The 25,592-nt window shown below is 37.1% G+C and overlaps 1 long non-coding RNA gene across 1 annotated transcript in view; it reads right to left on the reverse strand.

Annotated features, from left to right (window-relative positions):
- LOC132114224 (uncharacterized) overlaps positions 1 to 25,592 on the reverse strand; it is a 534,277-nt gene that overhangs the window by 324,569 nt on the left and 184,116 nt on the right. The gene's annotated exons all lie outside the window — the stretch shown is intronic.

The following is a 25,592-nucleotide window of genomic DNA, read 5'->3' on the forward strand; positions in this document are numbered from 1 at the left end:
CAAATCTTGACCTTACACACTCCTCTATATTGTTTCCCCCTCCTTTAAAAAAAAAGGTTAATCAAATTATTTTTCTTTTCATGTAGGCTATCCATAGAGATCTTTAATGAAAGGATATTTCTCTGTCCTACATAAACGCCACTGACAGGAATATCCAACCCGAAGGAACAAAGAAAAACTATTTTACTACTGTACGTTCACATAAAAACTAAATATAACTCTCACTACTTCAATAATGTTGAGAGCCTCAAGTGGAAATAAAATAAAAGAATGAAACATTCTAGCATTCCAGGTCAATAACTTGGACGTGATGTGTGTGTATGTATCCATCTCCAGAAGGCTACTCATTCACACAAGCTCAAACCTTGTCTGCTACCTACTCCACTGCTTCATATTGACAGAACTAAAAGTAAAAAAAAAAAAAAATCAATGGACCCAATAGAAACAAAAATGTCAAGGTTTGTGCTGAACTAGGAAAAAATTGTTGAAAACAACCTTTCTTTCAAGTTCCTTTGAACAAAAAAGAATGCAATTCGACACAAAACTGTATGTATATTATTCAAAATATTAAAAATTTTGTTATGGGGAATAAAATGTTCTTTGAGATGAAAGTGATTGATGAACACTGTTGAGTAACAAAAGTTGGGGTTGGTTAGAATTAGGAAGAATGAGATAAATAGCCCACTATTATTCACAACAAGTTCATTTGCCACACTTGTGAGAAAATAATGCCATTCAATATATATGATTAACATAATGAACTTTGTGGTGAACCAAGGTTAATTCTTGTTGTTATTGTTAAGGTGCTTAACATTTCATCAGGCTCAAGGTGAAAGGAAAGAGTGATACCGAGGAGAGACATGAATAAGGCTGGCTGCAAAACAGAAGTAACACTTGTCTGGAATGTGTTGGAGATGTGTTGCTATGCAACAGGGATTCCACAATGGTTACCCAGACATGGTTTGATTTGATGGTGACACACACACACACACACACACACACAAACACACACACACACACACACACACACACACACATACTGGTTTTTGTGAATTACCAGGACACTGCAGCCCAAACAGGTGTGTTGGTGTATTAGGGGGACACCCCTTTCCACTTGCTGTACAGAGATGTGGTGAAGATCAAAAAATCTATTTTGACCCATACAACACAGATTTCACTTTAAAGTTTGTTTACACAAAACACAATCTATAATGTAACAACCTGAAAATATACACAATTATGAGGACAATTTATAATTTGATACACAAGCCCCACCTATGACACAAAACGTTATTATAAGGACTAAAGTGATTTCTGAGGACACTAGATATACAACACACAAAAGTGTCATTTGAGTGTATTAAAGGGACATACCTGATATATGAGGACTAATGGCTTAACACATACACAATAGTAAAGACTGTGTATTAAAGGGACATACCTGATATATGAGGACTAATGGCTTAACACATACACAATAGTAAAGACTGTGTATTAAAGGGACATACCTGATATATGAGGACTAATGGCTTAACACATACACAATAGTAAAGACTGTGTATTAAAGGGACATACCTGATATATGAGGACTAATGGTTTAACACATACACAATAGTAAAGACTGTGTATTAAAGGGACATACCTGATATATGAGGACTAATGGTTTAACACATACACAATAGTAAAGACTGTGTATTAAAGGGACATACCTGATATATGAGGACTAATGGCTTAACACATACACAATAGTAAAGACTGTGTATTAAAGGGACATACCTGATATATGAGGACTAATGGCTTAACACATACACAATAGTAAAGACTGTGTATTAAAGGGACATACCTGATATATGAGGACTAATGGTTTAACACATACACAATAGTAAAGACTGTGTATTAAAGGGACATACCTGATATATGAGGACTAATGGTTTAACACATACACAATAGTAAAGACTGTGTATTAAAGGGACATACCTGATATATGAGGACTAATGGCTTAACACATACACAATAGTAAAGACTGTGTATTAAAGGGACATACCTGATATATGAGGACTAATGGCTTAACACATACACAATAGTAAAGACTGTGTATTAAAGGGACATACCTGATATATGAGGACTAATGGTTTAACACATACACAATAGTAAAGACTGTGTATTAAAGGGACATACCTGATATATGAGGACTAATGGCTTAACACATACACAATAGTAAAGACTGTGTATTAAAGGGACATACCTGATATATGAGGACTAATGGCTTAACACATACACAATAGTAAAGACTGTGTATTAAAGGGACATACCTGATATATGAGGACTAATGGTTTAACACATACACAATAGTAAATACTGTGTATTAAAGGGACATACCTGATATTTGAGGACCAATGATCAGACTCAGAACATGGTGCACGCATTTTGCAAGTGTGTAAAATATTTTTGTATAGTGCTGTAAATATGCTACCTTACCTTTTATAGTGTGTATTCAAGGATGTACTATTTGGGAGTGACATAAGGGATTGTCTGTCTGTCTGTCTGTCTGTCTGTCTATCTATCTATCTATCTATACACATAATGTAAATCTAGCCGGTTGTTTGCAGAAAAACCGAGAGTGGGTGATCATATTTAAGCGAAGAAACAACATTCAAACAAGCGGTGCAGACATAACAGTATGCACATTCTGTGAACAAAGAGCAAAGTTTATTTTGTTCTTGTTTACAGCAAAATTACTGTAGTTGCCCTTAATATTTTACATCACAAGATCATTTTGTGTATCAAGAAACATCCTGTGTGTACTGTGTGTAATGAAAAAACAAACGCTCTTACTGTAAGTGTAAAGAGAACAACTTAAATATTTTAACTGTTCCTAAGCATAACAGCTAAACTAAACATTGCTGAAAGCATACTGAATCCATGAACAAACTTTAACAGCAGAAGAATATTCTGCTTACATATAAACAAAAAGTAAAAAACAAAAACACCTAATGAGACTGTTTCTTTTTTAGGGTTAAGCCGCGATTCCTGACAAAATCCCTAATGTTTTGGAGCGTGCGAGTAGCCAAAGCTGGATGCTCAGCATTCTTGCACTGCTGGCATTCAATTTTAGTGGCGAGTTTACCCCTTGCTATGTGGTCGCGGAAATGCCTCTGTACTGCTGCAATTTCAGTTGGAGACCAGGCTTGTTTCTGCTTCCTTTTAGCATCATCCAGATTTTTTTCAGCAGAATTTTCATGATTCCCTACAAAAGAGGAAAACAGGTTCCTGAACCCTGGGTTGAACACTATGATGGCCAGAGCTCCTCTCCCTCTTCTCCCAACCAGCCACACTCTTACCAACCCTTGTCTTTAGTCAAGTCTTGTTGTATAGGTCACTAATCCGTAAGAGTAAAATTGGTTTTAACTGTTGGCCCAATGTTACATTCCTCATACATCAAATATCAAATTGTAAATAAAAGAATAAAATTAAAGACCTGACTACATGGTTGCTTATTTCCTAATATAGATTTAGGCCTGTCACTAGGGATGCAACGATAAACTGATTTCACTATTAACCGTGCTTTAATTCGTCACGGTTAATTAATCGTTAAGGCTTCTCAACACAGCGTTTCTTCTGCACGGAATAAAACTGCTGCAACTAAAAGTTTTTCCAACTGTGCGCTAGCTTAAAGTTCAGAGGTCAAGACTGAGCACTGAGAATGTGAACATGCTTACATTTCTGCACTATAATATGAACAGAAAGGACTGAAGATAAGTGTGCAATTTGAGGGCCATGTTGTATGTGGGTCCTGCAGCTTTTGACTCCTTGTTTTGTTCCAAAAGGATATGTATAGCTTGCTAATATCAATACCAGAGATGTGTTTCTTTTTATTTATTTTCACTGTACTGCATTATTCATTTTCAAAAGGAGGCTATATTGTTAAGTCAAAAGCCAGTTAGAGCTTTTTTATTTTCAATGTTTCTACTCTGGTCCAAAAAAAATGAAAATACCAAACAATTTTGTAATATAGTTGATCACAACTTAAAGTGCATTTAACTACATTTGTCCTCTTTAATAGGGAAATACTTAGCTAATATTTAGCTAAGATTTTATATAGACAAATACTATTATTTTTTATTCTTATTTTTATTTATTTATTCATTATTCTGTTATATATTTTCAGTGTAAAATTATTACAGGACTGGAAATGGACTATTATTTGTTTTAACTAATAGTGTTTTGAAATGAATTAATGAATAATAATTACTGTGATAACTGTGAAACCGTGATTATTCCTCAGACTATAATCGTACAGCCAAAATCTATAATCGCTGCATCCCACCCTGTCACGATAATCAATATATCGACTTATCGCACAATAAATGTACATGATCTCAATTTTTGCCAATGCAATACATCACCATTTATATTTACATAAAAAACACAATAACATAAAACATAACATAAAACATAAAAAAAGGAAAAATCTGTAGATGGAAAAATCTCCATAACAGTTCTTCGTCCATTTGTCTTTTTTCTATTTGTAAGAAAATGTGGATTTACTATTATTATTAATTTTTTTTACTATTATTCAAGTTTTTTAAGGTATCTAATATTTGGACACTTAATTTTCATGATCTAAATCATTTATGAATTAAATGTTTGTTTATTAATTGAAAGTGTGTGGCCTTCTTGCATTATTATGCTGTTATATTATTATTTTACATTCACTGGCATAAAATGGTCTTAAAATGACAATAATATCACTTATCACAATTATTTTAAGGGGCAATATATCGACCAACAAAAAGTTATCATGACAGGCCAATATAGATAAGTAGTTCTCATTATACTAGTAGTATTCTCATCATACCTTGAGATGAGCCTCCAAAGGAAGTCTCAATATCTGTGAATAGACAAATAAAACACTATAACAAACAGTAGTATTGCTTGGTCTGCATGAATTGAATCAAACCTTAATGGATATGCTGGCTGAGTGAGGTAGATGCTCATACCATCTGAGGTGCCTGTAGGGTTCACAACAGGCCGCCTAGCTTTCTTCATTCCTGTGGTATGAATAGAATGGCTCAGAATAAAGGTTCTGATGGAACATACTCAAACATTTCATAAATTATTCTACACATTTAAGTGGAAACTGTAAATCTCTAGCAAAAAATCCTCCTTTACTATAAAACCAGCTAAAATGATTGATCTAGAGAATTCCCTAGTACAGTGTTCTTTCTTTATATGATTGTGTGCTTTTACCAGGTTGTTCATGCTCCTCCCTCCTGCTGTGATATTTGTCCTTCATGCAATGAGCTTTAAAAATAAATAAATAAATACATATTCAAAACATGGTAACACTTTATGGCAAGTGTGAATCTCATGAATTATCAGGAACTAACACAAGCTCAAAGTCTTTCATTCATGACTTCATGGATGAAAAACACCTTAACACCTTAACACCTTAATGTTCACACTTAGCGTCTTTTTTCGAACTACCAGCGTCTGTTCTACATTATAACCCTATGGAGTAAACCGTTTTTTCAAAAAAGTCCTGAGCGCTTTTTTAGACGCCACCGCCGGCGTCTTTTTCCTTTCGCGTTTCCTTTCCCGTATAATGTCGTGCACCCACAAACGTCTTTGTGAACCGACATTCTCCTCCCCGGTAACTTCAAAAGCCAACGCAAGAGCCAACTTTCTCTTTCTCGACATTTTTTGCATCACACAGCACTAGGCTACTGTTGCAGCTGTTGTTATAGCAACAAAAGAACCGAACGCTGCCAGCGTTTTCTTTTTTGCTAAAAAAACGGCATTGTCAACTTTTTCTTGTCAAAAAAGACACTAAGTGTGAACATAGCCTAAGACATTAAGACAAGTACATCATCATGATTTATGTTTATTATGCATGATCATGATGTTTTCATTGTTCACAAAAAACAAGGTATTTACTATACATTGTAGATAAACCTATAGTCATGGCACATGATTCAAAATACAAAAAAACATTTTGTGCATGTAAGACTACTTGAATTATTAAAAGGAATATAGAAAAATAATAAATATTACCTCATGCATGCATACAGGCTAGAAGAGTATATCAATTAATGTCAGAACTCATGTTTTTCATTAAAGATGAGGTATCAAGCAGAGCGCAACACTGGCCAATCACAGCACAGTGTGCAAAATTTGTTGACATCTCAAACAATTCATCACCACAGGCACTCACAAATCAGGCAACCAACTGGATCTGGTTTACACACGCAACTGCATCACAGACAACATCTTGGTGAGACCTCTCCATGTTTCAGATCATTTCCTCATCACTTTCAGTCTACAACTCTCTGCCCCTGCACCACCAACCCCACCACCAGTCACTTTCAGGCGAAACCTGCGCTCACTTTCTCTCGCCCATCTTTCATCTGCCGTGTCATTTTCTCTTCCCTCACCCCCACAATTCTCATCTCTGGATGTGAATACCGCAACGGACACCTTATGCTCCACTCTAACCTCTTCTCTAGACAATATCTGCCCTCTTTCCTCCAGGCCAGCACACGCTACTCCCTCTAACCCCTGGTTGTCTGAGGTTCTTCGTGAACACCGGACCGAACTCAGGGCAATGGAGAGGAAATGGCGCAAATCAAAAGACACATCTGACCTGAGTATGTATCAATCTCTCCTCTCTTCCTTTTCCGTTGATGTTCATGCTGCAAAATCTTCCTACTTCCACAACAAGATCAACAGCTCCTCCAACACACGATCACTTTTCAAGACATTCAACTCTCTATTCTGTCCTCCTCCACCACCACCACCCACCTCCTCTTTAACTGCTGACGATTTTGCGAACTTCTTCACCAACAAGACAACAACTATCAGCAGTCAGTTCTCAGCTCCTCACACACAGGAGCACAGACCGACCCCTTTCACAGCCAATCACCCTCTCTCCTCCTTCTCTCCGCTAACCGAGGAAAAAGTATCTACACTTCTCCTCTCCAGTCATCCTACCACCTGCCCTCTTGACCCCATCCCCTCACACCTTCTACAAGCCATATCTCACACACTTCTACCAGCTCTCACACACATCATCAACTCATCCCTCCATACTGGCACTTTTCCTACTGCATTCAAGCAGGCTCTGGTAACTCAACTGCTGAAAAAATCAACACTTAACACATCACTTGTAGAGAACTACAGACCTACCTCTCTACTTTTCCTTTCAAATTACTAAATGTAAATGTAAATGTAAATCCAAATACAGTAGTCTTACATCCAAATACAGACTGTATATGTCACTCATTGTTTACACAGTGCAGAGATTGTGAATACAACGGTTAAACAAAATTCGGTTGCAACAATCAGGATAAGCACAAGTAATTACCATTCTGATTAGCTGTAGTGACCACAATCACTCTGCACTGTATAAACAAATAAGTGACCTATACACAAGATAGAATACTACTATGCCAGAGCATGTATTTGGTTTAGTCTGTGCATGTTTGGGACCCATTGACTGCCATTATATCCCAGATGACACACGCAAGTCTGCAAGATGTCTGTTAAAGATCTCTTGATCTGGAAACATCCGCTGTCTAAAAACTTTCTTTCAGATGTCAGTTTTACATACATTCTAAATTATAAACATCTTAAAGACATCTAACAGACGTCTATGTGACATCTAAAAAGAGACATCCAATAGACGTATTGCAGATGAGCAAATAACCTAAATAATACATCTTGCAGATGTAAATGCAGACGTCAAATAGACATCTTCTAGATGTACGTGCGCTATCAGGGATATGACTGAAAGACTGCAGCGGTTTGAGTTAAAAATCTTTGAGTTCTACTGAAGAAACAAAGTCATCTACATAACTGACTCCTAGGGATTAGCAGTTGAACCTCACATTTTCATTTCTGGGTGAACTATCGCTTTAATAACACACTGTTTATCAGTATTTCCAGAAGACCAAGTTACCACTTTACTTGAGGGTTCACACACGATGAGGTCATAAGAAATTAATGCTTAGTTAATGATGACTACTGTATTTGGATGTCAACAGAATTCACATACTCTGTGCTGTGATTGGCCAGTGTTGGGGGTCTGTCCATTTACATGCAGGCTGCTATGAAGAAGACATACTGTATACGTGCTTGATAACTCATCATAATTAATGAAAAACATTAGTTCTCACATTAATTACTGTTACTGATATACTGTTCTAACCTGTATGCATGCATGAGGCAATGCAGATTTTTGTATATATTATTATAATAATTCAAGTAATCTTATTTGAGAAAACAAATGTTTTAGTACATGTACCAAAAGCATAGCTTTATCCATAATGGATATTAAAAATCTTGTTTTCTGTGAAAAAGAAAACATCAAGATGCATAATAACCTATTAATCATGATGATGTACTCATCTTAGTGAATGTCTTAAGGTGTTTTTCATCTATGAGGTCATGAATAAAAGATTTTGAACTCATGCTAGTTCCTGATAATTGAGATATTAATGGATGAAGTAATTCATAATTCTTCATTAATTTATGCATTAATTCATGGTAATTCATGTACCCCTACTGTAAAGTGCTCCCCAAAAACTTGCATCATTTACACAATGTTATAATTTAAGCAATCAAAAGCAACCTAAACTGCATTTTAAACATTTCTAACAGTCATTTTGGTTTCAAAAGTATATATACACATGTGGGTTTGAAGTTAAAAAAGTTTTAGTATTGTCATACCTTTAGATGGGCCTCCTAAGGCAGGATCAGTATCTGTGAATAGAAAAATAAAATGCTATAACAAACAGCAGCGGCGCTTGGTCTATATGAATTATGCTTCTGTGACATCTCTGAACTACTGTATAATGTTTTGGTGCATCATATGGTGCACTTCTTACACTGACTTTACTGATTTGATGTTTGTATGTTTATGTGCTTTTACCTGTTTCTGTTTGTGTCTGTGGATGCGCCTCCTCAGCATCACTGTCTTCACTATGTTCCGAATCAGAAAAGTCTAACTTGTCTAAAAAAAAAAATTGAGTATCAAGTAAGCTTAACATTGCTAATGTTAGAGTAAAAATAGAAGACATAGTGATAACTCTAATATCTGGTGAACATTACATTAAGATCTACGTTAGGGATTATCTTTAGGATATGAATATACTTAGTTAACTTCAAAATGTCATTTGTAACAACTTTAGTAGCATTACCTTCAATTTCAATTTCTTCTAGGGTTTTGCCGTGGAGATTTGAAAGAGAATCTTTCTCCATAGCGAGGAGTAACTTTGAAATCTTGGCCAGCTGGGTTGTAGCCTCCGGAAGTCGATAATATTCTCTGTGCACACGAATATCGTGGCCCAAGAAGTCCGCAACTTGGTCCAACTCGTGGTTTTTCAGGTTAAGCACCTGCGACAAAGTTGCCACATGTTTGCGCAGTTGGGTCGACCGGAGGAGTTCCGGGTTTTGTGCACCACACTCGTGTGCATAGATCCTCAGACAGTCTTGTCCTCTATAACAACTCAAACAGCTTGGTCGAGCAAACAGGAATTGGTTTTCCTCAGGGACTCCACATTCCCTTCTTCTGCTTATGAGGAGGGTTAAGGCATCAACCATGTCTGGTGACAGCAAAACTGCCACTTTTCGCCCTCTTTTACCCCTAAGTTCCACCCGACTAAAATGTGTACAAAGTTTTTGTTCAAACTTTGTTAGCCCAACAGCAACATCTTTGTGTAGGGGAGCTGTATCCCTCTCTAGAAAACCTTTGAGTTGCATTTTTGCAACCTCTCCTCCACGTCGCCGGTTGAACACAATTATTTTTGCAAGAGTTGCTTTGCATAGGTCGCCATAGACTTGTGCTGATGGCATCTGTTTCAAGTTCTCAGAACCTAAATCAACAACCTTTTCAAGATGCTGGTGAAGAAGTTGTACATCCTCTGTGAAAGGGAGGGTAGACGGCTTGTTAAAGCGCCCCTCATTCAAGGTGGTCAAAGCTGTGTGGGAAACGAGTTCAGACCATTTAGCATCATACAGCTTTTTGAATGCTTGGGTTGACTTTATCCCCTCACCATCTTCTGCCATTAGAGCTCGGCAATGTACAATGTCACATATCTTATTCAGTGAGTGGCCCAACTTAAGGGCAAGGCTTGGAGTCTGGAATGAGTGTTTTACATCATCAAACCCAGATACCTTTTTGACAGCCTGGATAACCACATTGAAATTTTCAGGTCTCACAGCATCTTCAAGAGTCTGTACAGAAAATTCCTTTCTCAGAATCAGCAGAAGTCTTCCAACTTCCCGGAGCTTCTGTCGAATATAGTCAAATTTAGTGGGATCTTGCCCATGTTTATTGTAAAATGACTGGGCCAGCTGAAGAATGCAAAAGTCACTCCGCACAGCAGCAGAGATGTCATCGTCTTTCATCACAGTTAGCAGTTTCCAAACACCTTGTGATATTTGTTGGCAGAGGGCTGCATTAGACATTGTTGCCAAAGACAAGACCCTAGTTCTTCCTGGCTCTGCCTGATCTTCCACTGGTTTGGAAAGACAATTTCGAACGTGTCTCCAGAGATCCCTTCGGAGAAACATTGCATGGCAATACATACAGTGCACATAATCTTTTGAATCATATCTTTTCTTTGGCTTACGTCTGAGTTTTAACAATCCAGTCCCATTCGCTAAAACATCTGCATTGTGTTCATAGTTTCCTTTGTTCCGCAGTTTGTTCAGAAGTTTTTGACGCTCTTTGGAATGTTTTGGTAGAGCCAAAGCCCGAGCAACATCGACGTTTGAATTCTCATGGACTTTTAAGTGGCGTGTAAATTTTGACTGCGGTTTTCCACAAATGTAGCAGTAATTCTTCTTGCTTACTGAAGAGGATATATTTGAAGATTGTAAAGATGGATCTTCCCCTGTGCCTGTGATATCCTCAACAGTGCTTTCAGTATTGCCATCGCTGTGAACTTTCGATATTTGTACTTGTATGGCTTTCCTACTAGGCATTTCAAGCTGTGCTGTGCAGACTGGAACTTTTGGGAGTGAACCTATGACACTTTCTTGGCATGGTCTGCCATTTTGAATTTCTGCAGTAGATTTGATGCAGAACACTTCAGTATTTTTAATGTTTAAGAGTTTTTCTGGAGGCGCTATGCTTACGTCTGAACCTTCTGAGACAGAATTAGGTACATAGTCCTCATCCGACATGTTCTCACTGGAAAATTCTAATTCGGAATCCTGAAATAGTAAACATATCTTTTGTACATACTCAGAAAGCTTAGTTCTAAGGAAGAAAATTGCTGAAAAATAAAACATATCTGACTATTTAATAAATCATACTTACGGATGTTGAGGGGTCAGGTTTGGGCTTCACATTTTTCTCGTAGCAAGTTTTATGCCAGAAGCGGGAACAAACTAGATTGAGCATATAATAAACAAGGTTGGTTTCATTTGAATAAAAGGTGATTTAAGAAAAGATGCTTTAAAAAGTGATAGATAAAGCAGTGATAGATGATCAGTGTGTTTGAAAGTGTGGCTATAAGATGGAAGAGAACAGAGAAAGGAGAAGACTAATATAAATATGAATCGATTACACAATTACACAGGCAGACAGACTGAGCAAGACAGAAAGAAAGAATGAAAAGTTAACTTTTTCAAGCTAATTTAAAGATGCATTTAGAACGTCAAGATTACACAGTTTTAGGGTTTCAATGGTAAAGCATTTTTAAAAGTATTAAAATTGTCTGAACAAAATACTTACCCTTACATCTCACACCAGCCCACTTAAAAGCGGAATAAGGACCACTACAGCAATCACATTTATTCAAGCTTGATAGTACTGTAGATATTATGACATGTTTACAGTTCTGTTGAAAAAAAAAAGTTATAATTGATTAGAGGAAATTATACTGTATTACTATAGTTAGGTGTTAAAGGCACAATATAATGCATTAATACAATATTTAAATTGGTCTCTGATATCTATACAGAAGGTATGTGGCTTAGGTAAGGGCAAAAATGATTTAGAAACAGTTTTATCTTTCCATATTATTCAACAATGCCAAGGTAAATTTCAAGGTTTTTCATTATATGGCACCTTTAAGACATAGGGCTAAGGTTTGAACAAGTTATTTTAATTTCACAAATAACAAAATGTATATCACAAATGTACTGCACTGTAGTATGACAAAAGCAGTAAGTATGGGGGACTTACGATACACAAACCATTGTGCAGTTTGACAAAACACACACTGAACTTCTACCCATCCCCCACAACATGACAAAAGCAGTAAGTATGGGGGACTTACGATACACAAACCATGGTGCAGTTTGACAAAACACACACTGAACTTCTACCCATCCCCCACAACATGACAAAAGCAGTAAGTATGGGGGACATACGATACACAAACCATGGTGCAGTTTGACAAAACACACCCTGAACTTCTACCCATCCCCCACAACATGACAAAAGCAGTAAGTATGGGGACATACGACAAAAGCAGTAAGTATGGGGGACATACGATTCACAAACCATGGTGCAGTTTGACAAAACACACCCTGAACTTCTACCCATCCCCCACAACATGACAAAAGCAGTAAGTATGGGGGACATACGATACACAAACCATGGTGCAGTTTGACAAAACACACCCTGAACTTCTACCCATCCCCCACAACATGACAAAAGCAGTAAGTATGGGGACATACGACAAAAGCAGTAAGTATGGGGGACATACGATACACAAACCATGGTGCAGTTTGACAAAACACACACTGAACTTCTACCCATCCCCCACAACATGACAAAAGCAGTAAGTATGGGGACATACGACAAAAGCAGTAAGTATGGGGGACATACGATACACAAACCATTGTGCAGTTTGACAAAACACACACTGAACTTCTACCCATCCCCCACAACATGACAAAAGCAGTAAGTATGGGGACATACGACAAAAGCAGTAAGTATGGGGGACATACGATACACAAACCATGGTGCAGTTTGACAAAACACACCCTGAACTTCTACCCATCCCCCACAACATGACAAAAGCAGTAAGTATGGGGACATACGACAAAAGCAGTAAGTAGGGGGAACGTACGATACACAAACCATGGTGCAGTTTGACAAAACACACACTGAACTTCTACCCATCCCCCACAACATGACAAAAGCAGTAAGTATGGGGGACATACGATACACAAACCATTGTGCAGTTTGACAAAACACACCCTGAACTTCTACCCATCCCCCACAACATGACAACTACCCATCCCCCACAACATGACAAAAGCAGTAAGTATGGGGACATACGACAAAAGCAGTAAGTATGGGGGACATATGATACACAAACCATTGTGCAGTTTGACAAAACACACCCTGAACTTCTACCCATCCCCCACAACATGACAAAAGCAGTAAGTATGGGGGACATACGATACACAAACCATTGTGCAGTTTGACAAAACACACCCTGAACTTCTACCCATCCCCCACAACATGACAAAAGCAGTAAGTATGGGGACATACGACAAAAGCAGTAAGTATGGGGGACATACGATACACAAACCATGGTGCAGTTTGACAAAACACACCCTGAACTTCTACCCATCCCCCACAACATGACAAAAGCAGTAAGTATGGGGACATACGACAAAAGCAGTAAGTATGGGGGACATACGATACACAAACCATGGTGCAGTTTGACAAAACACACCCTGAACTTCTACCCATCCCCCACAACATGACAAAAGCAGTAAGTATGGGGACATACGACAAAAGCAGTAAGTATGGGGGACATACGATACACAAACCATGGTGCAGTTTGACAAAACACACACTGAACTTCTACCCATCCCCCACAACATGACAAAAGCAGTAAGTATGGGGACATACGACAAAAGCAGTAAGTATGGGGGACATATGATACACAAACCATTGTGCAGTTTGACAAAACACACCCTGAACTTCTACCCATCCCCCACAACATGACAAAAGCAGTAAGTATGGGGGACTTACGATACACAAACCATGGTGCAGTTTGACAAAACACACACTGAACTTATACCCATCCCCCACAACATGACAAAAGCAGTAAGTATGGGGGACATACGACACACAAACCATTGTGCAGTTTGACAAAACACACCCTGAACTTCTACCCATCCCCCACAACATGACAAAAGCAGTAAGTATGGGGGACTTACGATACACAAACCATGGTGCAGTTTGACAAAACACACCCTGAACTTCTACCCATCCCCCACAAAATGACAAAAGCAGTAAGTATGGGGACATACAACATATGATACACATGCTAGTTTAGAATGAACCATCATCCATATACCATTGTAAATTAAACAATTCCTATGACTGATGATACATGGGGCAACTTTATGAGCAACGTTGCGGGGCAACTTGGGTTAATGTTGGCATCAGTGGGCAACCAGAAGAGACACAGGTTCCATGACTGATTTAAAGTCTGAAAAAATTTTTTTTTACCCATTCTCAGTTGGGAAAGTGCCCAAGCAACATTGTTCAAAAAAAGTTGCCTGGCAAGATTGCTCAAAATGTTGTCCTGTGTATCATCAGCCTATCACTATCTTTTTTAATTCTTTAAGTTTGTAATTAAAAATCACTGTTGTTGCCAACTAAAGAACATTTAAGAAATAAATGCTTATTAAATGCTCATTTTTAATGGAAAGTACATTACCTGTTGAGTGTTGTCATGACATGTCAGCTGAGAATCAGACGTTGTTGAGATCTGAAAAGGTTTGAGTACTGAACATTAAATTTGGATAACACGGCAGTACATGGTGATGCTTTGAGTATCCAAAACAACTAATGTGAAAATGACATAATACAAGTGAATTCTTAGATCAAACAATCAGGGCATGTGAGAATTCATTGCAGCACACAGTCCTAATCGTCTGTAATGCTAAGGTAATGATTCTACATCATCTTACCAAAGTTGATGGAGATTTAACTACCTGTTGAGCATTAGAAACACACACTTACCTCCTTTGACCCATCTCTTGCTGCACAGCTGACCAAAGCATGCACCTGTTGTTCAATCTCAGAACAAACCTGTGAAATATGAAAGATTTGTGTAATCAGATTGACAAAAGGTCAACTATACTATGCTATAAAACACTTTTTATGGAAATTTTAAAGAAATCAATAGTTTATAAGGATTTTGCATCATCTTACCAAAGTTAATGGAGATTTAACTACCTGTTGAGCATTAGAAACACACACTTACCTCCTTTGACCCATCTCCTGCTGCACAGCTGACCAAAGCATGCACCTGTTGTTCAATCTCAGAACAAACCTGTGAAATATGAAAGATTTGTGTAATCAGATTGACAAAAGGTCAACTATACTATGCTATAAAACACTTTTTATGGAAATTTTAAAGAAATCAATAGTTTATAAGGATTTTGCATCATCTTACCAAAGTTAATGGAGATTTAACTACCTGTTGAGCATTAGAAACACACACTTACCTCCTTTGACCCATCTCCTGCTGCACAGCTGACCAAAGCATGCACCTGTTGTTCGGTCTCAGAACAAACCTGTGAAATATGAAAGATTTGTGTAATCAGATTGACAAAAGGTCAACTATACTACGTTATAAAACACTTTTTATGGAAATTTTAAAGACATCAATAGTTTATAAGGATTTTGCATCATCTTACCAAAGTTAATGGAGATTTAACTACCTGTTGAGCATTAGAAACACACACTTACCTCCTTTGACCCATCTCTTGCTGCACAGCTGACCAAAGCATGCACCTGTTGTTCAATCTCAGAACAAACCTGTGAAATATGAAAGATTTGTGTAATCAGATTGACAAAAGGTCAACTATACTATGCTATAAAACACTTTTTATGGAAATTTTAAAGAAATCAATAGTTTATAAGGATTTTGCATCATCTTACCAAAGTTAATGGAGATTTAACTACCTGTTGAGCATTAGAAACACACACTTACCTCCTTTGACCCATCTCCTGCTGCACAGCTGACCAAAGCATGCACCTGTTGTTCGGTCTCAGAACAAACCTGTGAAATATGAAAGATTTGTGTAATCAGATTGACAAAAGGTCAACTATACTACGTTATAAAACACTTTTTATGGAAATTTTAAAGACATCAATAGTTTATAAGGATTTTGCATCATCTTACCAAAGTTAATGGAGATTTAACTACCTGTTGAGCATTAGAAACACACACTTACCTCCTTTGACCCATCTCTTGCTGCACAGCTGACCAAAGCATGCACCTGTTGTTCAATCTCAGAACAAACCTGTGAAATATGAAAGATTTGTGTAATCAGATTGACAAAAGGTCAACTATACTATGCTATAAAACACTTTTTATGGAAATTTTAAAGAAATCAATAGTTTATAAGGATTTTGCATCATCTTACCAAAGTTAATGGAGATTTAACTACCTGTTGAGCATTAGAAACACACACTTACCTCCTTTGACCCATCTCCTGCTGCACAGCTGACCAAAGCATGCACCTGTTGTTCAATCTCAGAACAAACCTGTGAAATATGAAAGATTTGTGTAATCAGATTGACAAAAGGTCAACTATACTACGTTATAAAACACTTTTTATGGAAATTTTAAAGACATCAATAGTTTATAAGGATTTTGCATCATCTTACCAAAGTTAATGGAGATTTAACTACCTGTTGAGCATTAGAAACACACACTTACCTCCTTTGACCCATCTCCTGCTGCACAGCTGACCAAAGCATGCACCTGTTGTTCAATCTCAGAACAAACCTGTGAAATATGAAAGATTTGTGTAATCAGATTGACAAAAGGTCAACTATACTACGTTATAAAACACTTTTTATGGAAATTTTAAAGAAATCAATAGTTTATAAGGATTTTGCATCATCTTACCAAAGTTGATGGAGATTTAACTACCTGTTGAGCATTAGAAACACACACTTACCTCCTTTGACCCATCTCCTGCTGCACAGCTGACCAAAGCATGCACCTGTTGTTCAATCTCAGAACAAACCTGTGAAATATGAAAGATTTGTGTAATCAGATTGACAAAAGGTCAACTATACTACGTTATAAAACACTTTTTATGAAAATTTTAAAGAAATCAATTCGTACAACCTCAGAACAAACCTGTGTGGGTTCAAAATCAAATACTAACACTTCTCCACATGTAACTGTAAACTGTGTCTTTAAATTAAAGTAAAAGGATTATTTCAATCTGTTAATACCTTTGTTCTCCATGGCCAGTCAGAATCTCCATAGTTATACGTTATCTCTTCCCCAGGACTTATGTCCTTTACTGCAAATAAGCACAGATGGGGCTTTCCGTCCACTCTGATTGTTTTCATTTTGCTGTTGGGGTTCACATGATCATCATTGACGATTCTCCCTAAAGAAGCATCTTCTCTGGCAGCATCAACCCTGAAACAGCAAGAACATAGTGCTATCTCCACGGTGTAATATTGACTGAATCATACAATAGGAAAGTTTCACAGAATAATAATAATAATAATAAAAAGTTAATTCTAGTTTACCACTGCTGCATCAGGAAATGCAAAGTTTATACATACCACAACTGTTTTCCATCACAACGAAATTCAAATAAAAAAACTTCAAGTGCAGCATGGTATACTCTGTGCCTTCTTTCATATTCTTTTTTAGATATGATTTCCCCTCGATATTCAATGAGGAAATCTCCCTTTTGAAAGTGGCGACAGCTGAACACTCCTCGACCTAACCAAGAGCAGATCAGTCAGGGTAGAAGTTAAAACAATACTTAAAACATAGACAATTGTGTTACTCACCTTTAAATGAATTTATGTATTTTATTTCAAATCCATCCTTATCTTTGAGCATGGATGAAAAATATGCAGCTTCATCCTTTGGTTTTAGTTTGGCCCTCCGGGACCTTGTTCCTGCCATTTCCTGCAAAAGCCAGATGATGTATTTGGTCACTTGATGAAATTATAATAATTATATGTTTTTTTTAGACATCACTGACCTAATCAACAATGAGTTTATACTTTTATTTGCTGTAGAGGGCTTAAATATAAACAATAGGGATCATTATGTACTACTTGCAGGTCAGTGAAACAGGAAAGCATCTTAGACCTTACAAATGTGTTTAGTATTTTTAACAATCTGAAACATGCTGCTTTTCTCCTTCTCAACTACACTGTGACTGTCACTAAAGAGAAACATTATGATTATGGCTATCAGACTTTTACAGGTCCTTCTCAAAAAATTAGCATATTGTGATAAAGTTCATTATTTTCCATAATGTAATGATAAAAATTAAACTTTCATATATTTTAGATTCATTGCACACCAACTGAAATATTTCAGGTCTTTTATTGTTTTAATACTGATGATTTTGGCATACAGCTCATGAAAACCAAAATTCCTATCTCAAAAAATTCGCATTTCATGAAAAGGTTCTCTAAACGAGCTATTAACCTAATCATCTGAATCAACTAATTAACTCTAAACACCTGCAAAAGATTCCTGAGGCATTTAAAAACTCTGAGCCTGGTTCATTACTCAAAACCGCAATCATGGGTAAGACTGCCGACCTGACTGCTCTCCAGAAGGCCATCATTGACACCCTCAAGCAAGAGGGTAAGACACAGAAAGAAATTTCTGAACGAATAGGCTGTTCCCAGAGTGCTGTATCAAGGCACCTCAGTGGGAAGTCTGTGGGAAGGAAAAAGTGTGGCAAAAAACGCTGCACAACGAGAAGAGGTGACCGGACCCTGAGGAAGATTGTGGAGAAGGACCGATTCCAGACCTTGGGGGACCTGCGGAAGCAGTGGACTGAGTCTGGAGTAGAAACATCCAGAGCCACCGTGCACAGGCGTGTGCAGGAACTGGGCTACAGGTGCCGCATTCCCCTGGTCAAGCCACTTTTGAACCAGAAACTGCGGCAGAAGCGCCTGACCTGGGCTACAGAGAAGCAGCACTGGACTGTTGCTCAAATTTTGCATGTCATTCGGAAATCAAGGTGCCAGAGTCTGGAGGAAGACTGGGGAGAAGCAAATGCCAAAATGCCTGAAGTCCAGTGTCAAGTACCCAGAGTCAGTGATGGTCTGGGGTGCTATGTCAGCTGCTGGTGTTGGTCCACTGTGTTTTATCAAGGGCAGGGTCAATGCAGCTAGCTATCAGGAGATTTTGGAGCACTTCATGCTTCCATCTGCTGAAAAGCTTTATGGAGTTGAAGATTTTGTTTTTCAGCACGACCTGGCACCTGCTCACAGTGCCAAAACCACTGGTAAATGGTTTACTGACCATGGTATTACTGTGCTCAATTGGCCTGCCAACTCTCCTGACCTGAACCCCATAGAGAATCTGTGGGATATTGTGAAGAGAAAGTTGAGAGACGCAAAACCCAACACTCTGGATGAGCTTAAGGCCGCTATCGAAGCATCCTGGGCCTCCATAACACCTCAGCAGTGCCACAGGCTGATTGCCTCCATGCCACGCCGCATTGAAGCAGTCATTTCTGCAAAAGGATTCCCGACCAAGTATTGAGTGCATAACTGAACATAATTATTTGAAGGTTGACTTTTTTTTTTTATTAAAAACACTTTTCTTTTATTGGTCGGATGAAATATGCTAATTTTTTGAGATAGGAATTTTGGGTTTTCATGAGCTGTATGCCAAAATCATCAGTATTAAAACAATAAAAAACCTGAAATATTTCAGTTGGTGTGCAATAAATCAAATATATGAAAGTGTAATTTTTATCATTACATTATGGAAAATAATGAACTTTATCACAATATGCTAATTTTTTGAGAATGACCTGTATACAGTATATGAAACCTCTACAGACACCTACAGCAAGGTTAAAACTAACAGCAGGTCTGATAAAACAACACCGATTACCCTTACTGTACTATTACAGGAATAACCTTCACAAAGAACTGTAAACAATAGAGCTCCGGACGCCACGTGACCTATTCTGTTTACACCGCCATTTTGGCAGTAAAGAGGCCGTACGAGACGAGCGTGAACGGATGACGGCAGCATGAGTTTTAAGGCAACAGAGTTCACTGCGCACTTTAATTAAAAAGATATAGACCTGTACATAGCAAAACTTAATAGATTAAACATAACAGATCCCTATAATGCCCCCGGGGTGCTTTTCATGTGTATTAATAAAGGAACTTATAGCTTTCCTGAACTGCAGTATCCTGATATAACGTTATATAACTAACGTTACTTCATTAACTTTTCCTCGGCCTATTCCGGAGACTCTTTAAAGGCCTACAAAAGCCTGTTTTTTTTTTATGTTTATGGACAGTGTGTGAAAATGTGAGTTTATGTCCAATCATAAACCGGTGGGATAATGTATCTGATTGATATATTATATATATATATATATAAACTGATATTAGTTTACACATTATCCCACCGGTCACAATTGTGACTGAACATAAAAAAAAATAATTTCATACACTTTCCATAAGCATTTAAAATGCTTTTAAATGCTTTCCTCCACCTGTTCTGGAATCCAGGCACACAGCAGCTGTCCACCATGTTGAAATAGTAATTGTTTTGAATTATTATTCGACCCGACCGCTATCGATAACGCAAAAGCCGCTCTGGTGCTCTCCTGGTTGACTGCCAAAATGGCGGAGTTTAGATTGCATGACGTCAGCCCCCGGAGCTCTATTAAAAGGATCTGATCAGACACACAAATAGTTTACAACTAAACAGCTGTGTGCCCTGAAAAACCTCAAGTTCACCATTCCCATATGAAAAATACATGTAGTAGACTTCTGTACTATAGTAAACTAGAGTAATAATCCTAGATACAATAGGTTTTTTTAAACTTACCATAGTAAAAATTAAAGAATACTATGGTTTATCAATTCACTAATATTACAGGATACTGAAGTGCATTAACAAAGTGTAGTAATCACTATTATACTAACATACTGCAGTAAACTCCAATTTACTACATCAAACACTACAATATTTGTCCATTAGGCCTTTCATAGATTAACCCCATTATCACAACACTGAACTGCCCAGATAGCAAAATAAATATGATCTCAATCTGGCATCATGAGTTATTTAACCATTAGCCATTAACTTTTAAACCCAAAACATACATAATACAAGCGGTTTAGTTATTGCTTGTTTATTTGTCAGACTAACGTTAGAAAGTCAATAGTTAATTCCTTATATATCCTTATACTCCTTATATTTTGTGAGGAAACGCTAGATAAAAGCTTACAAACGTGACCAAAGCTGTTTGTCTGTTTTATAACGTTAACTAATATAATATACTGTTTTATTGTTTATTGAGTTTTATCATCAATCTTACCTTAAGTGTCTTCAGGGTGACTTGCTGATTATCTCAGCCGGAAGAGACTCGGTCGGAGGTGGGGGAGGGTAGGAAAATGATTCCAATGATATTGCTTCTCTGTGTTTTTATTTTTATAGTTGTGGTGTGGACTTTGTTATTCCTTTATATTTAGATCTATTTTACAAACATATCTTTATCGTTATTGTCCTTTGTGTGAATGGCTAAAACACAGTGGTTAGACAAAACCCGAATTTACAAGGACTTCTCACCTTTCAGCCAATCAAAACCCGCGATTCCATTCACAAGTGTGAATATTAATGAGGAGGTGCAGTACCAAGACCCACCTGCAGGAGCGCAGTTCCGATACACACTCTTAACACAAAGTCCGATGATTGTGAACTATAAGGACTTTTGGAGAAAATTTGAATTTGAGCTCCTCCCACATGTAGAAGCACTTCTACGTTGTCTGAATTATGAGGACACTGACACTGTCCTCATAATCCAAAATGTCCTCGTAGTGTGGCGTGTATTCATATAAAATGTCCTCGTAAATCACAAAAACCCACACACACACACACACACACACACACACACACACACACACACACACACACACACACACCCCTCAGCTCTGTTTGAAATGTCAGAGCACACACCTACACACACAAAACACAGTGTCACTTCAGGAAATCTGATTCATATTCTCCTTACAACTCAAAATATGTTTTCAAAAATGGAGGTTAACTTTTGGTTATTCACATGTCAGCATCAGCACACACACACACACACACACACACACACACACACACACACACACACACACACACACACACACACACACACACACACACACACACACACACACACACACTTCAACAGTTAATTTAATGTAAACATAAAGCCCTATCGCAAGAATCTGGATATTAAATCTAGAGGTTTTCAGTGATCAATAACAACCTTTAAAAGACCCCATTCAAGTTCATTAAATCTTGTGAACATTCCAGCAACGCACTGCGATCAATAAATGAATAAAGCACAGTTTTGCCAATGTCCTCTGAGTGGCAGTATGTCTCACTGAGAGTCTTCGAGTTTGACCACTTGTTTAAGGATTCCTTTCTCATTGTTTTAAAAGAGCTGTGATTTTCCCACACACTATTCCAGTTTTTAAGAAAAGAAAGCAACTACAAATATTTAGTATGGAGGACAAAAGAAGGTCTTTTCAAATATAGGGAGTTTAATTTATAACCCGTACATCTTTTATTTTTTATTATGATTCAAATATCATACATCAGGCTTTTGAGAATTGCTTATTTGTACATATCTCAATCAGTGTTGCATTGCATTGTATGTTTTACCCCCAAAAAGGCAGCAGAGCTTTGATCATAAAACTAAGCAGTTAAATGTATAAATATAATTAAATATGTTACTTATATTATTGGGAAATATAGAGTGCCACCTGACATTTATTTATTATAAGTAGTCTGCTATACTGTTATGAAGATCTCACTGATTTATATTACAAGTACAAAAACTTTGAAACTCTGATCATATAAATATCAGCAGATTTAAAACTTTTTTTCTTTTGTATTCCTTTAGTATAAGCTATATGAGCCATAAAAGCCTGCTAAAATATGACTCAACAAAAAACACATGCAAATGCTTAAAAAAATGTATAGATTTTTTCTAAAGGTTCAATAAACCTTAAATAAATAAATAACTTTCTGACTATTATTTCATATATAAATTTGATACTGTTCACGTAACAAGTTTTAGGTCCTGTCCCAGTGACAGCTTATTTTTCTGAGAGTGTATGTAACCTACAAATGATAAAGCTAAAGATTGCTTCTTGTTGCTGTAAACAGCATGGCCACAAGGGCTTTGCATAGTCATTGAGTTCAGAACCCTCTGAAAGGAGGATGGAAGTGTTTTTCATGGAATCTATGATAATGGAATTGTCTGCTGAAGCATAAGATTAGCTTAGCCAATCACATATTTGCAGTCTTAATGAATAGGCTATTAAAATACACAGTCTAAATCAACAATATACTCGAAGCTACACATGCTGATTGCAATAATCGCATATGAAGAAGCATGGACAGACATATTCTTACTATGTTATTAATGTGTGTGTGTTTTCCATTACTAGTTTCCACATTTTAATCTTTTGATCTGGGAGTTTTGATTTCACAGATGCTGTGTTCTGTGTAGCCCTAGACTACAAATTAATTCCATTATTTATTATCCAATGTCAAAAGCCCCTGAGAGAAGGAGAGGCAGAGAGAGAGAGAGAGAGAGAAAGAGAGAAAGAGAGAAAGAGAGAAAGAGAGAGAATGAGAGTTCCTCATCGCTCCTCATCTCTGTGAGCCTTTGATCCACCTCCAGAACTCAAGTTTTAAGAGTTATTCCCATAGTAACTCTGGTTTGCGGTACAGTAGCTCAGTAGTATACAATAGTATAAAGAGTTTGTAAATGTAATATTTTTCACATAAATCACAATATACAGACCATCAAACCAGCATTTCAGCATTTGTTTAATTTTATATAAACAAATATTTAAAAAATGTAGAGTTTGTATTTGAAGGTTGTGAAACCCCAAAGATTCAGAACAAATAATTATAAACCCAAACATGTGTTGTGCTGCATAATCCAGAATTAGAGTTTATGAATTGGTCTCCAAATACTGGCATTTTCTTTGCATTCTCAGTAGACGTCATTCTTCTGAACCAACACATGTCTTTTCCAATGTTATTTATCATTGAGATTTTTTATATAATATATTTCTTTGTTTTGAATAAATTTTTTTGTGTGTGGGTTTACATGTCTCTACATAGTTTTTATTAGTTTTATTTCATTTTATTTTAGTATGTCAAGTTATACTAAATGACAATGAGAAGCGTTCCCCCCTTTTTCAGTGTGTTCAAAGTTCTATTACTTAATACCAGTAAGACTTACAGTCAAACCTCAGAGTGTGACCTTCCAAAAGAGAACAAAACCATGCATATACTCCCAATGGTTCAAAAACAGCATACAATTTACTTTGGGTATGCCTTACCTAACATTCAAGTAGTTTGTTATGAGGCTGATTTCAGCATTCTTACAACTTATTCATCTTTTACCTTTTATTTTGCAACCTGCCTCTGACTGTCAAATATATGTATCTTTATTTTCAAGGAAAATAAAGTGACATACTAAAACACAACACTTATTTGCAAGTGTTGTGGAGGGCAAAAAGAGAGACAAACTTGAAGGCTTAAAAATGAGAGGGAGCTGTAATGAGGTAAGTGGCCCCTTGTTCTGCTCCCCATGGAGATGACCCAGTTAAGAGTTTGATCATCCAGGTGTTAGCTATGCTGCCAAGCCAGCTGGAAGGAGAGGAATACTTCATCACTGTCATGCCTCTGCACAGAGAATACATTTACCCCCCAATAACCGCTATTACCACTATAACAGACAGTCACTGTTTAAAGTTGCACATTGCTCTCATAGACAGAGCTGCACAATGACTACAAAATGATTTCTCTGATATATTATATTCATAGAAAAATTACTGCATAAAGCATCTGGGTGGAAATGACTGCATATTATACTCAAATAGCTGTACTGTTATTTTTATGTGAACTACTGAAGTTGAAAAGTATGGAAATGAAAAGTAATTTGAATACAAGAAAATGTAGGTGTTGTCCCAGATTTCAACAGATAAAGTACATAAACAGTTTAGGATGCAAACATAGCTGTTGATATACAGCTGCTTTCTTTTCTTTTCTTTTTAAATGGACATTTTTCTTAATGTTTCTGAATGTTCTTCAGAATGCAAACGTATCAAAAGTTGTTCTTGCCAGGAGTAGTTTGTATCTTAACAGAGTTAATGTAAGATCTGACAGTGTGACAGTGAGAGTCATCTAGTAAATAACTTTGGACTTAACCGTCCTTTAATGAGGTCCAGCCAACAGCAAACCATCTGCATCCATTACCAAATATAGTGCCTGTGAAATTAAAACATTTAGATCTCACTGTTCTCTAAAAACAAAGAATGTAAATTTAGCACAGAGACCAGCTCTTTAGATGTCACTGGATCAAAATGTTTATAGAAATTCGTAGAGGGATATTGCAGATATGAAACACAAAGTCTGACAAATACAATAAAAATGTAGCTTCTAGAAATGGTGCTGTGCCTGGTACCTTACTTAGTCTTCATATTTCCTGAAATAAAGGGCGCAGGCATATCTCTGGTTAAGGTTGTGAAACAATACTGCCACTGAAATAGCCAGTGG

Source organism: Carassius carassius, chromosome 33 (assembly GCF_963082965.1).
Source record: "Carassius carassius chromosome 33, fCarCar2.1, whole genome shotgun sequence".
NCBI classification, from domain to species: Eukaryota; Metazoa; Chordata; class Actinopteri; order Cypriniformes; family Cyprinidae; genus Carassius; species Carassius carassius.